Raw genomic sequence first — 13,082 nt, 5'->3', positions numbered from 1 at the left:
ACAAGGCTTTTATAGAAGGTTTAATGACAAACAAATGTTACACTATGAACTAGGAAAATGCAAACTCGATCACATAGACTCCGAGCCGAATCAGGTCTACAAATGCAAAACAGATCACATAACATATAAAGATCATTTTACAGTTGTCCTAGTGGAAAATTAGTAACAAAAAAAAATGCTCTAAGTCAATGGGTAGGTTTATTCAGTGTTAGACTGAGGCACCTAGAGCCCATAGTTGGAATTTATTCCAGGTGTCCAGATGCTACTGTACATGAAAATATTACGTGTTTAGATTTAAGCCTTGCGTTCATGTACGTGAGCATTTTAGCAAACAGTACTCGAGGCTATAGGGCTAACCACTGAGCCACTGTGCTGTCCCACTCTTTGAATAAGGCCGGGCTCAGACTTATGAGAAACTCCCACGAGTCTCGCATCTCAAACCTGGCACTGCCGCTGGCACTCGGACCAGAGCGTTCAGCTGCATATAATTACTTCAGGTCCATTTTTTTATCTTACCAAGGGTAACAGGAGAAATTGGACCCCAAAAGTTGTTGTACAATTTGTCCTGAATAAGCTGATACCCCATATGTGGGGGTAAACCACTGTTTACGCGCATAGCAGAGCTCGGAAGGAAAGGAGTGCCGTTTGACTTTTCAATTCAAATTTGGCTGGAATTGTGTTTGGACGCCATGTCGCATTTGGAGAGCCCCTGATGTGTCTAAACAGTGGAAACCCCCGAAAAGTGACCCCATTTTGGAAACTAGACGCCCTAAGGAACTTATCTAGATGCATAGTGAGCCCTTTGAACCCACAGGTGCTTCACAAATTGATCGGTAAAAATGAGTGAGCAGATGAAGACGGCGGCGGATCGCCGGCGTCAGTCGGTGGTGGGGGCCAATCGCCCCCGTCAGCCGGTGGGGGGGTCAGATCTCGGTCTCCAACCAAGGTAGATGCTACTGCAGCATTGGCCATGGCTGGATTGTAATATTTCATCAAATTTCATTGATGAAATATTACTATCGCTCTGATTGGCTGTTTCACTTTTAACAGCCAATCGTAGCCATGTGGGAGCAAAGCCACCCCCCGGGGTGAAGTACAAAGGCCCCTGTACCTGCAGGTCAGGTGACTTTTCATTGACCACGGTCAACCGACCCGCAGGGGGGCTATCAAGTCATGACACAGCATATGCATCATTGGTTGGATCGGCGCCGACATTCATGACGCGTACGCTGTGTCACTGATTGGGAAGGGGTTAAGGAGTCTTGTTTTCAACATTAGGTCACATTTGGAGGTTTCTGCTGTTCTGTTACCTCTGGTGCTCTGCAAATGCAACATGGTGTCCACAGCCTATTTCAGGAGAAATTTATGCTCCAAAAATTGGGGTCTAAGGGGCAATGTTTCTCTATGTGGAGAGTGACAAGCCAAGAACGGCATGTCATAGTAAGGAGTCTTATAAGTCATGCATAGTACAAAGATCAAAAGGCACTCCTTCGCTTCAGAGCCCTGCCGTATTTCCAAACAGAAGTTTTTAACTACATATGGGATTTTGTTATGTACAAAAGAAATTGTATAACAAATTGCGGGGTCCATTTTTTCACGTTAACCATTTGTGAAATGAAAAAATTGCATCTATAGCAATATTTTTATTTTAAAAAATTTATTTTTTCTTATTTCATTCCACTTTGAATTAATTCCAGTGCAGCATCTGAAAAGCTAACAAATTTCCTGAGAGTAGTTTAGAATAATTTGAGGGGTGCAGTTATAAAAATGGTATTAATTTTGAAGGGTTTCCAGTATATAGGCCAGTATATAGGCATCTTAGGCCGGTTTCACATTTGCGCTTTATAGCGCTACGATGGCCTGCGCACGGCCGCCGCTAAGCCCCGCCCCCTGCCCGCCCCTTCCGGTCATCGCCGCCTACTAGCGCACATGGACGCTTGCGATCTGCGCACCCTATCTTTAGCATAGGGTGCGCAGATCGTGTGCTGGCCGTGCGCTAGCAGGATTTTGCCACGCGCTGCGCACTTTTGAAGGCACGCCGTGCGCGCCGAAATGCAACATGCTGCGTTCGGCGCACATGGGCGCACCTTCAAAAGTGCGCAGCGCGTGGCAAAATCCTGCTAGCGCACGGCCAGCACACGATCTGCGCACCCTATGCTAAAGATAGGGTGCGCAGATCGCAAGCGTCCATGTGCGCTAGTAGGCGGCGATGACCGGAAGGGGCGGGCAGGGAGGCGGCAGGGGGCGGGGCTTAGCGGTGGCCGTGCGCAGGCCGTCGCAGCGCTATAAAGCGCAAATGTGAAACCGGCCTTAGAGTCACATACAACCAGAATAGGTCTATGAAAGATAAGATTTATACTTTTTTTAAATAAAAACAAAAATATGCTGCTTAATTTCAGCTCTTCTAACAACTAAATAAAGTAATAGAATGTTTGAAAAATGATGCTGACGCATTGTAGATATATGATAAATGTTATTTATTAGCTAGCGTATATACTCGTGTATAAGCCAAGTTTTCAGCACATTTTTTTTTGTGCTGAAAATGACCCCCCCCTCTGCTTATACATGAGTCATTGTCTCAGAAGACGGAAGAGAAGGGGGAGCGGTGGAGCAGTGGGTCACAGGAGGCAGGAGTCGGCGGCTGTGGCTAAAGCCTGTGCCCACTGCTAAAGCAAAATGAATATTCACTGCACTTGCAATAAATATTAATTTCTCTTATAGTGCACACAGTTATAGATGCAGCCGCCAGGCTATCATGCATGCACGCTACTTAAGAGTTATGAATATTCACCTCTTTCCACTCCCATAGGCATGGAGGGAGGTTAATATTCATTCCCTTAATGAGCGTGGACAAGTAATCACCCGGCCTCAGGAGCTGCTGGCACAGGACAAGATGCTGCGAGGGCGTGCAGAGAAGGTAAGTAGGATTTTTTTATTCTTTTCTTATGCGGTCCATATGTGGTACTTGCAGGTATGCAGGATGCAGTGACGAGTCACGAGACAACCTGGTGCTTTCTGAAATAACTTTTATAAGACTGAGGGAACTTTCCTCGGTCTTTGCTTGAACACAAAAGGGGGTAACACGTGTTGTCCTCGCAGGGGCTCCAGACAAACAAACACCGATGAGTAGAACACGACTACTTCCGGCAATAGCCGGTCACTATAGGGCCGCGGTTTGGCGGACTACGGGTCCTTAATGAAAAAGTCAACTTAGCTGCTGTCCAGACGTCCCTCGCCGTTCGGGTTGGTGGTCTTTCGGTGTAGTTGCTGGGCCCAGTTGCTGAGGCGCTGATGGAGTCTTTGCGCCCTCCGGCGCGCTGGTGACACTGGAGCCCCACAGGGCCCGGAGAAGTCCTTGGACGGGTGGGCCGCAAGCCCCGGACTGGGGCCAGCGGCAGTGATGTGCGGTGGCGGATGACAGGCCACCTGCGCAGCTAGCGGCTGCGACGGGGAGTCCACGGTCAGCAAAGGCCCGGCTCCTGCTGCGGGCTGGAGCGGGACGGTGGTGGCCACGAACGGCACGGTACTTGCCGCGGCCACAGGCGAGAACGGGGCGGCTGTGGGTTGCGGGGAACAGGCCGCAGCCGCGGGCTGAGGAGAGGCGGGTGAACACGGGTAGGCCGCAGCCGCAGGCTGAGAGGAGGCGGCAGAGGCCGCGGGCTGGACTGGGGCCGCAGTGGCCGCGGGCTGAAGCAGGGCAGTAAGTCTCGGATGATCGCCTTGGCACCATCCCTCTGGAGTCCTCAGTGAGCGTCCTCTCACACTGGTAAGTCGCTCTAGCTTCCCGTTGCTCCCACGCTCTACTGCAGTCTCTGTCCCAGTCTGCTGACTCATCGTCTGGGGAATTCCCCGCCTCCTTTATACTGGTCCCTCCCCCAGCCCATCTGTCTGTCAGGACAGTCCGTCCTCGAATCCTGTCCCCCGGGAACAGTTTCCGCTGGAACCCGGATGACGGCTCCTTTGGTTCCGGCCTGGACACTCGAGGGGGGCCGTTCCTCCCACACATACATACAAAGATAGAGAGGAGGAGTCATGCATGCAACGATAGGGATAAGGAGCCATGCAGACAAGGATGGGAAAAAGGAGCTATGCAGACAAGGATGGGGATAAGGAGTCATACAGACAAGGATGGGGATAAGGAGCTATGCAGACAAAGATGGGGATAAGGAGCTATGCAGACAAGGATGGGAAAAAGGAGCTATGCAGACAAGGATGGGGATATGGAGTCATGCAGACAAGCATGGGGATAAGGAGCTATGCAGACAAGGATGGAGATAAGGAGTCATGCAGACAAGGATAGAGATAAGGAGCCATGCATACAAGGATGGGGATAAGGAGTCATGCATACAAGGATGGGGATAAGGAGTCATGCATACAAGGATGGGGATAAGAAGTCATGTATATCAGGATGGGGATAAGGAGCTATGTAGACAAGAATGGGGATAAGGAGCCATGCATACAAGGATGGGGATAAGGAGTCATGCTTACAAGGATGGGGATAAGAAGTCATGTATGCCAGGATGGGGATAAGGAGCTATGTAGACAAGGATGGGGATAAGGAGCCATGCATACAAGGATGGGGATGAGGAACCATGCAGACAAGGACAGGGATGAGTGGACAATGCATACACGGCTTATACTTAGTCAATAATTTTTCCCAGCTTTTCGTGGCAAAATTAGGTGCCTCAGTTTATATTCCGGTCAGCTTATACACGAGTATATACGATAATTACTATGCTATGACTATCTGACTTAAGGATATAAGAATTCAAAGTCTGAAACTAAATAATGTTTGTAAACTTAGGTATTTTCATGAAAAAACACCAAACATCTCAACCTAAATTTTTCAGTAACATAATTTTTAATGTGGCAATAAAAATTATCTCAGAATCACAGGGATATGTTAAGCATTCCAATATTACAACAAAAAGTAGCAGTGCCATTACCATTTTCTCTCTTCCATTAAGGGAACTAATAAATATAGTAAAATAGTGGGGAAAAAAAAAAGGTTTTAAAAATCATCTCTAAAAAAAGAACAAAAGTTTAAATCACCCCTTCTTTTGCCCCCCCCCAAACAATTAAAAAAGTAAACAAATATACATTTTTAGTATTGCTACATTCATTCAAAATATGATGGTAAAGTGTGTTCGCAACCTGGGGTCCACCATGAAGAGATGGAAAACTGCAGCTAGTGTGAACAATGGCGAACAGAAGGTAACGGAATGGCAACCTCAGCACGCAGTGTTAACCATCATACTGTGTGAACAGCAAACTTAATAGCGAGCTCTGTTACTCCACAGAGCGGCAGACAAGCTGTAGAATGCTGAGCACTGTATCCTGTTAAAGGTCACAGGAATACAGCGGGAATGACGCTCGTGGGGTCCCTATAACTCACCCCCTACTATGCTGGTGATTGAGTCTGCCCTGACACACGGTTTGTGCAAACTCGCACAATCAACGCCGTCGCCTGGTGCAGGTGCTAAGCTCAAGCGAGAGTTCCCAACCTACACTGCCTGACAAGAACCACACTTGCAGTGCCAGTAGCAGCACACATGCATACAGGGTGGTAACTGTCCCACTTACACACACAGCAATACAAGTGATCATAGCGCACCAACGGGCACCCCAAAGATCCTTTTATAGACTGTGCCTTTGTCCAGTCAGACAGGACCTTGCTCGCGGGCCAATCCGGAGCCGGCCCAGGACCCGAGCAGCTGACGACCGACCACCAATGAGAGGTCGCCACCTCACGAGCATGCTCAGTAGAGCGAATCCTGGACTTAGCCTCAGGAATGACTGCTCACTGCTGTCTATTTTTAGTTCCCATAGCTGGATCCGGAGAGCCAGCAGTAACAGCATGCACAGCCCGAGTCTGAGCAAGACGCTGAGACTGATGTGTTTGCTGAGCAGAATCTACTGTGGTTGAGACTGAATGGGAGACCGCAGGAGAAGGTAAGGCTTGGGATCCACCTTGTGCAGAGGGAGAATCCTGGCGCCAACAAATAAAGTAAATTAGTACAATCTGTAAACGGAATAACGAGAAAATAAATCGAAACGCTAGAGCTATGGTTTTTTTGGCCACTGCAAAATTGCAATAAAATGCAATAATGGGCGATCAAGACATCATCTCTACCCCAAAATAGTATCCGTAAAAATATCCACTTAGGGTACAAAAAAATAAACTCTCACCCAGCCATATATCACAAAAATTGAAAATGCTAGGGATCTCAGAAAATAGCCACAAAAATAAAAAGAATTTTTTAAAAAAAAATTTCAGAAATTTTTTCAACATTTAAATTAAAGAAAACTATAAATGTTTGGTAACTGTGCGATTGCCCTAAATCAATTGTGAATTTGCACTTTTTGCACTTTAACACACTTGAAAGTTTTTTACCTCTTCTTTTTGCACTTTCATAGAATAGAATAGAATAGAATCGTAGAGTTAGAAGGGACCTCCTGGGCCATCTGGTCCAACCCCCTGCTCAAAGCAGGATTCGCTAAATCATCCCAGTCAGATGTCTGTCCAGCCTCTGTTTGAAGACTTCCATTGAAGGAGAACTCACCACTTCTCGTGGCAGCCTGTTCCACTCATTGATCACTCTAACTGTCAAAAAGTTTTTTCTAATATCTAATCTGTGTCTCTTCCCATTCAGTTTCATCCCATTGCTTCTAGTCTTTCCTTGTGCAAATGAGAATAAAGTTGATCCTTCTACAATGTGACAGCCCTTTAGATATTTGTAGACAGCTATTAAGTCTCCTCTCAGTCTTCTCTTTTGCAAACTAAACATTCCCAAATCCTGCAACCTTTCCTCATAAGACAGGGTTTGCAGACCGGTCACCATTCTGGTCGCTCTTTTCTGAACTTGCTCCAGTTTGTTGATGTCTTTTTTAAAATGTGGTGCCCAAAACTGGACACAATATTCCAGATGAGGTCTGACCAAAGAGGAGTAGAGGGAAATAATGACTTCATGTGATCTAGACTGTATGCTTCTGTTAATACATCCTAGAATTGCATTTGCCTTTTTTGCTGCTGCATCACACTGTTGACTCATATTCAGTCTGTGATCTATTAGTATACCCAAGTCTTTTTCACATGTGCTGTCACTTAGCCCTATTCCTCCCATTCTATATATGCTTTTTTCATTTTTATTGCCCAGATGTAGTACTTTGCATTTCTCCCTGTTAAAAACCATTCTGTTAGTTGCTGCCCACTTCTCCAGTTTATTTAAATCTTTTTGAATCCTCTCTCTCTCTTCTCTAGTATTAGCTATCCCTCCTAGCTTTGTGTCATCAGCAAATTTAATCAGTTTACCCTCAATTCCTTCATCTAAATCGTTGATAAAGATGTTGAACAATACAGGGCCCAGGACAGAGCCCTGTGGTACCCCACTTGAGACATTCTTCCAACTGGATGTGCAGCCATTTACGACCACTCTTTGGGTCCGATCACTAAGCCAGTTATGAATCCACCTAACAGTTGCCTTGTCCATTCCATACTTAGTCATTTTTTCAATAAGGATTGTATGAGAGACTTTGTCAAATGCTTTGCTGAAGTCAAGATATACTATATCTACAGCATTTCCTTGATCCACCCAATCAGTGATACCGTCATAGAAGGAAATTAAGTTAGTCTGACATGACTTATTAGTTAGAAACCCATGCTGACTCTGTTTAATCACTTCATTCTTATCCAGGTATTGACATACATGTTGTTTAATAATTTGTTCAAAGATCTTTCCTGGTATAGAAGTCAGACTCACCGGCCTATAGTTGCCTGGGTCCACCTTCTTCCCCTTTTTGAAGATAGGAACAACATTTGGTCTTCTCCAGTCTTCTGGCACTTCTCCTGTTCTCCAAGAATTTTCAAAGATTATGGAGAGGGGTTCAAAAATTTCTTCTGCTATCTCCTTCAGTACTCTGGGGTGTAATTCATCTGGACCTGGAGACTTGAATTCATTTAGGTTAGCTAAGTGTTTCCTCACTATCTTTCTGTTTATAGATATCCTGGATTCTTCTATTCCCTTAATAGGACAGTGAATAACAGTTGATGTTGCATTTCCTTTCTGAGAGAAAACAGATGCAAAATAGGAATTTAAAAGTTCAGCCTTCTCAACATCCTGTCTTACCATTTCATCATTTTCATCCTGTAAAAATCCTATAGCATCTTTGACTTTTCTTTTACTTTTGACATATCCCCAAAATCCTTTATTATTGCTTTTGACATCTCTTGCAAGCCTCAGTTCATTTTCAGCTTTAGCTAATCTGATTTGTGCCCTGCAGGTTCTGCAGACAGCATTATATTCTTCTTTAGATATGCCTCCCTCTTTCCATTTTATAAACATTTTTTTCTTCCTTTTTAGCATGTGCTTAAGTTCTGTGTTCATCCATCCTGGTTTCCTTAAATGCTTCCTATTCTTCCCTCTTTTCGGAATTGTTAACAACTGTGCTTTGAGAATTTCATTTTTCAAGATTTCCCATCCTTCCTGGACATTTTTGTCTTTAAGGATATCCAGCCATTGGATCCCTCCAATTCTCTTTCTGAATCCCTTAAAATCTGCCTTTCTGAAATCTAACCTTGACGTCTGAGTCTTCACAGGTCTTCCACCTCTAGTAATCCAAAATTCTAACACACTTGAAAGTTTTTTACCTCTTCTTTTTGCACTTTAAAACACACTTGAAAGTTTTTTACCTCTTTTCAGTGCATCACATAATAGAATAAATGGTGTCATTTAAAAGTACAACTCTTCTCACAAAAAATAAGCTATCATATGGCTAGTTGGATGGAAAGACAAAAAACAGGCCCGTCAGGAAAGGGTTTAGAGCAAGAGCAAACTTAATAGAGACATGCACAAATGTGTACACTGTAAATCTACTTTTTGGGGAAAATTCAAGGACGTCAACGAACTGGAATTTCAAATGATCTGCTCACCAATAACTAAGATTTTTCAAACAACTTTTGCAATGCATGAAACAAAGCAACTAGGGATGAGTGAGTCAAATTTATGCTTAATTTTATGACATTTGAAAGTTTCAGCTAATTTGAATAATTTGTAATTTGATTTATGCGAATTACCAAAAAATGCCCTCTGTCATTTCAGATGATTTCAGATGATTTCATTAGCCACAGAAGATGCATAGATTTACAATAGAAATAGGAAGAGAAATTCCTAAAACACTGACCTAGTAATGCAGACAGTATTGTGTTGTTCTAGTGCAGCAGATAAGAGGAGTGTAATGTTTTGTGGATAATGCAGAGATTCAGTTAACATGGGGAGAGAGGAGAGGAGTCAGCGGCAGTGCCAGACTCAGTGTAATGGATTAAAATATCTAATACAATTTAGGTGTATTGCTTATTTTTCAATTTTTAAAATGACCAATAATATCACAAACAAGGAACAGTTACAAGCACACCATGACCACAGACCACATTTTACCACCATATAGTGATCAAATTATACCACATACAAGTAGCAAAAACTGCCACACCATGACCAGATCACATATTACTACCACAGTGACTGAATAATAGCATTGTCAGGAGACAGACAGTGTGTGCGGTGCATGCACACTAGCGAGAGAGAATACAATACTGAAGAAGACTGTGTTTACCGAGCACACTCTCCAGAGGGGGAGGGACAGAGAAAGTAGCAGGCAGAAGCAACGGTGTGCAGAGACACAGACAATGACCTAGCGGATCACATGACGAGAGCAGGAAGTTCCTAAAGTCTAGAACTAGTACTCGTGAGAACTGGGGAGAACATGGCGGAAAGTAAGGACCAGCAACGTCGGGAGCGGGGTCGGACTAGCCAAGGTCAGTAATAGGAGACAAGCCGAAGTCAATTACCAAAAGAGCCCAACAACGAGGTACAGATTCAACAGGCAATAGCAAAGTGAGGAACACACCGGATCAGAACCAGGGAACATACCCGCAGTGCAGGCACAAACACACAAAACACCAGGATCAACTTAACTTAATGACCGCTGATTGGTGGTCGGAGGTCACATGCTCAGGACCTTAAGCAGCTCGGATTGGGCCATCAGAAAGGTCCTGGATGGCTACGGTTATAAAAGAATCGCATGGCCGTGCGCTAGTATAGACAATATGGAGTGTGTGTCGTATGCACATATGAATGTCTCTGGTGACTGACTCATTATGAAACCCCTACCCTTGGTATGCATGTGTTGATCAGCCTTGCCAGTTAGTGCCTAGACTGATAGTCCAGGTAGGAGGCAGAGTCAGGGCCTAGCATCAGCACCAAGTAGTGGCTTTGCGTGTACGCCACTGTGTACCTGGTCTGCACCTGGTCTGCACTCCACAGTAGCCAGTGTCTATTAGTGGCATTTGCAGATGCGGGTCTAGAGAGGCTCTTACCCCATGTCCTTGGGGCAGAGTCTTGTGACCGTACACCAGCGCTAACTCAGCTGTGCCCTGTGACAGTCAACAGGGTATGGCATCTGTGTTATGCGGTACCGTGGCTCTGTGAAGGAAAAGAGCCCGTCGCTACTACATACTAGGTGGCATTTAACCCACTTGTGTCCAGTGCGATACCACCATTTTATATCCGCCATTACCGAGCAGCAGGGCCGGACTGGGACTAAAATTCAGCCCTGGCATCTGAAGTTACACAGGCCCACTAGTCACATGGTGACTATATAATATCTTTGTACAGTTGTAGTTTACAAGAAGTGAGAGGAGATTAACACGACTATATAACATGTAGTCACAGCTGTGCCCAGTATTTCAGCTCAGTCCTATTTATTGCTTTTAGGTACAGTACTCCTCCCAAATCTCTGTCCCCTTTTGTATGCATGATTAAAGAATTCCTGGCAGAACTGCACTCTATTGGGCAACCAGAACCCCTGGTCATAGCCGCCCCTATCATACCTCCCAACTTTTGAAGAAGGGAAAGACGGGCAAAGACTGCGGCGCGCAGCGCGCCGCTGCAAATTTTGGCCACGCCCAACCACACCCATTTCACAACTAGTCACACCCATGTCCACACCTAATCGCACCCATTTAGCACTGCTGATCACACTGACTGGTACTGAGGGCACAGTGGCTGGCATTATAGGCACACTGACTGGCACTAAGGAAGAGAGAAAACAGAGAGAGAGAGAAAAAAGAAAACAGAGAGAGCGTGAAAGAAAGGGGAAAGAAAGAAAGAACAGTGAGAGACAAAGAAAGAACAGTGAGAGACAGAGAAAGAACAGAGAGAGAAAGAAAGAGGGGAAAGAAAGAAAGAACAGAGAGAGACAGAGAAAGAACAGAGAGAGAAAGAAAGTAAAGAAAAGAAAGAAAGAACAGAGAGAAAGAGAGGAAAGAAAAAGAAAAAGAGGGGAAGAAAGAACAGAGAGAGAAAAAAGAAAGATTAGAGAGAGAAAGAAAGAACAGAGAGAGAATGAAAGAACAGAGAAAGAAAAAGAGAGAAAGAAATAAAGAAAGATTCTACAAAGATACTATAGCGGCCCATTGTAGTGCCCACCTGAGCCTCCCAATGCAGGACCTATCATGATCCGCTCACATGGCCGGCATCCCCGATTCCAAGGCGATCCTGCTGTCTGCGCTGTCGGAGGAGGACACGGTGATGGATCTGAAGCATTCCTGGTTCCGTCACAATCTCCTCAAGAAATTATCTCATTTCCGGTCAGCTTCCAGCACATCACTTCAGGTGGAACGTCATGTGTGTGATTTAAAATGCTCCTCGGGGCTCCGCCGTGTACTCCTGTGTCCGTGGGAAAAGCCCGCTTTGTATGCTTTGTACACACTCGGCTTTGCTCCGTACATCCCGTACACATATGGCTCCATTCCATACACACACGGTTCCACTCCGTCCACCTTGTACACGCGTGGCTCCTCTCCGTACACCTCGTACACACGTGGCTCCTCTCCGTACACCTCGTACATGCGTGGCTCCTCTCCGTCCACCTCGTACACACGGCTCCTCTCCGTACACCTCATACACGCGCGGCTCCTCTCCGTACACCTCGTACACACGCGGCTCCTCTCCGTACACCTCGTACACACACGGCTCCGCTCCGTACACCTCGTACACACACGGCTCCGCTCCGTACACCTCGTACACACGGCTCCGCTCCGTACACCTCGTACACACGGCTCCGCTCCGTACACCTCGTACACACGGCTCCGCTCCGTACACCTCGTACACACGGCTCCGCTCCGTACACCTCGTACACACACGGCTCCGCTCCGTACACCTCGTACACACACGGCTCCGCTCCGTACACCTCGTACACACGGCTCCGCTCCGTACACCTCGTACACACGGCTCCGCTCCGTACACCTCGTACACACGGCTCCTCTCCGTACACCTCGTACACGCGCGGCTCCGCTCCGTACACCTCGTACACGCGCGGCTCCGCTCCGTACACCTCGTACACGCGCGGCTCCGCTCCGTACACCTCGTACATGCGCGGCTCTGCTCCGTACACCTCGTACACGCGCGGCTCCTCTCCGTACACCTCGTACACGCGCGGCTCCTCTCCGTACACCTCGTACACGCGCGGCTCCTCTCCGTACACCTCGTACACGCGCGGCTCCTCTCCGTACACCTCGTACACGCGCGGCTCCTCTCCGTACACCTCGTACACGCGCGGCTCCTCTCCGTACACCTCGTACACGCGCGGCTCCTCTCCGTACACCTCGTACACACGGCTCCGCTCCGTACACCTCGTACATGCGTGGCTCCACTCCGTACACCTCGTACACGCGCGGCTCCTCTCCGTACACCTCGTACACGCGCGGCTCCTCTCCGTACACCTCGTACACGCGCGGCTTCTCTCCGTACACCTCGTACACGCGCGGCTCCTCTCCGTACACCTCGTACACACGGCTCCGCTCCGTACACCTCGTACACACGGCTCCGCTCCGTACACCTCGTACACACACGGCTCCGCTCCGTACACCTCGTACACACACGGCTCCGCTCCGTACACCTCGTACACACACGGCTCCGCTCCGTACACCTCGTACACGCGCGGCTCCGCTCCGTACACCTCGTACACGCGCGGCTCCGCTCCGTACACCTCGTACACGCGCGGCTCTGCTCCGTACACCTCGTACA

Source organism: Dendrobates tinctorius, unplaced genomic scaffold (assembly GCF_039654945.1).
Source record: "Dendrobates tinctorius isolate UK_male_01 unplaced genomic scaffold, ASM3965494v1 ptg000332l, whole genome shotgun sequence".
Taxonomy (NCBI): Eukaryota; Metazoa; Chordata; class Amphibia; order Anura; family Dendrobatidae; genus Dendrobates; species Dendrobates tinctorius.
Note: the sequence above shows the minus strand (reverse complement) of the source record.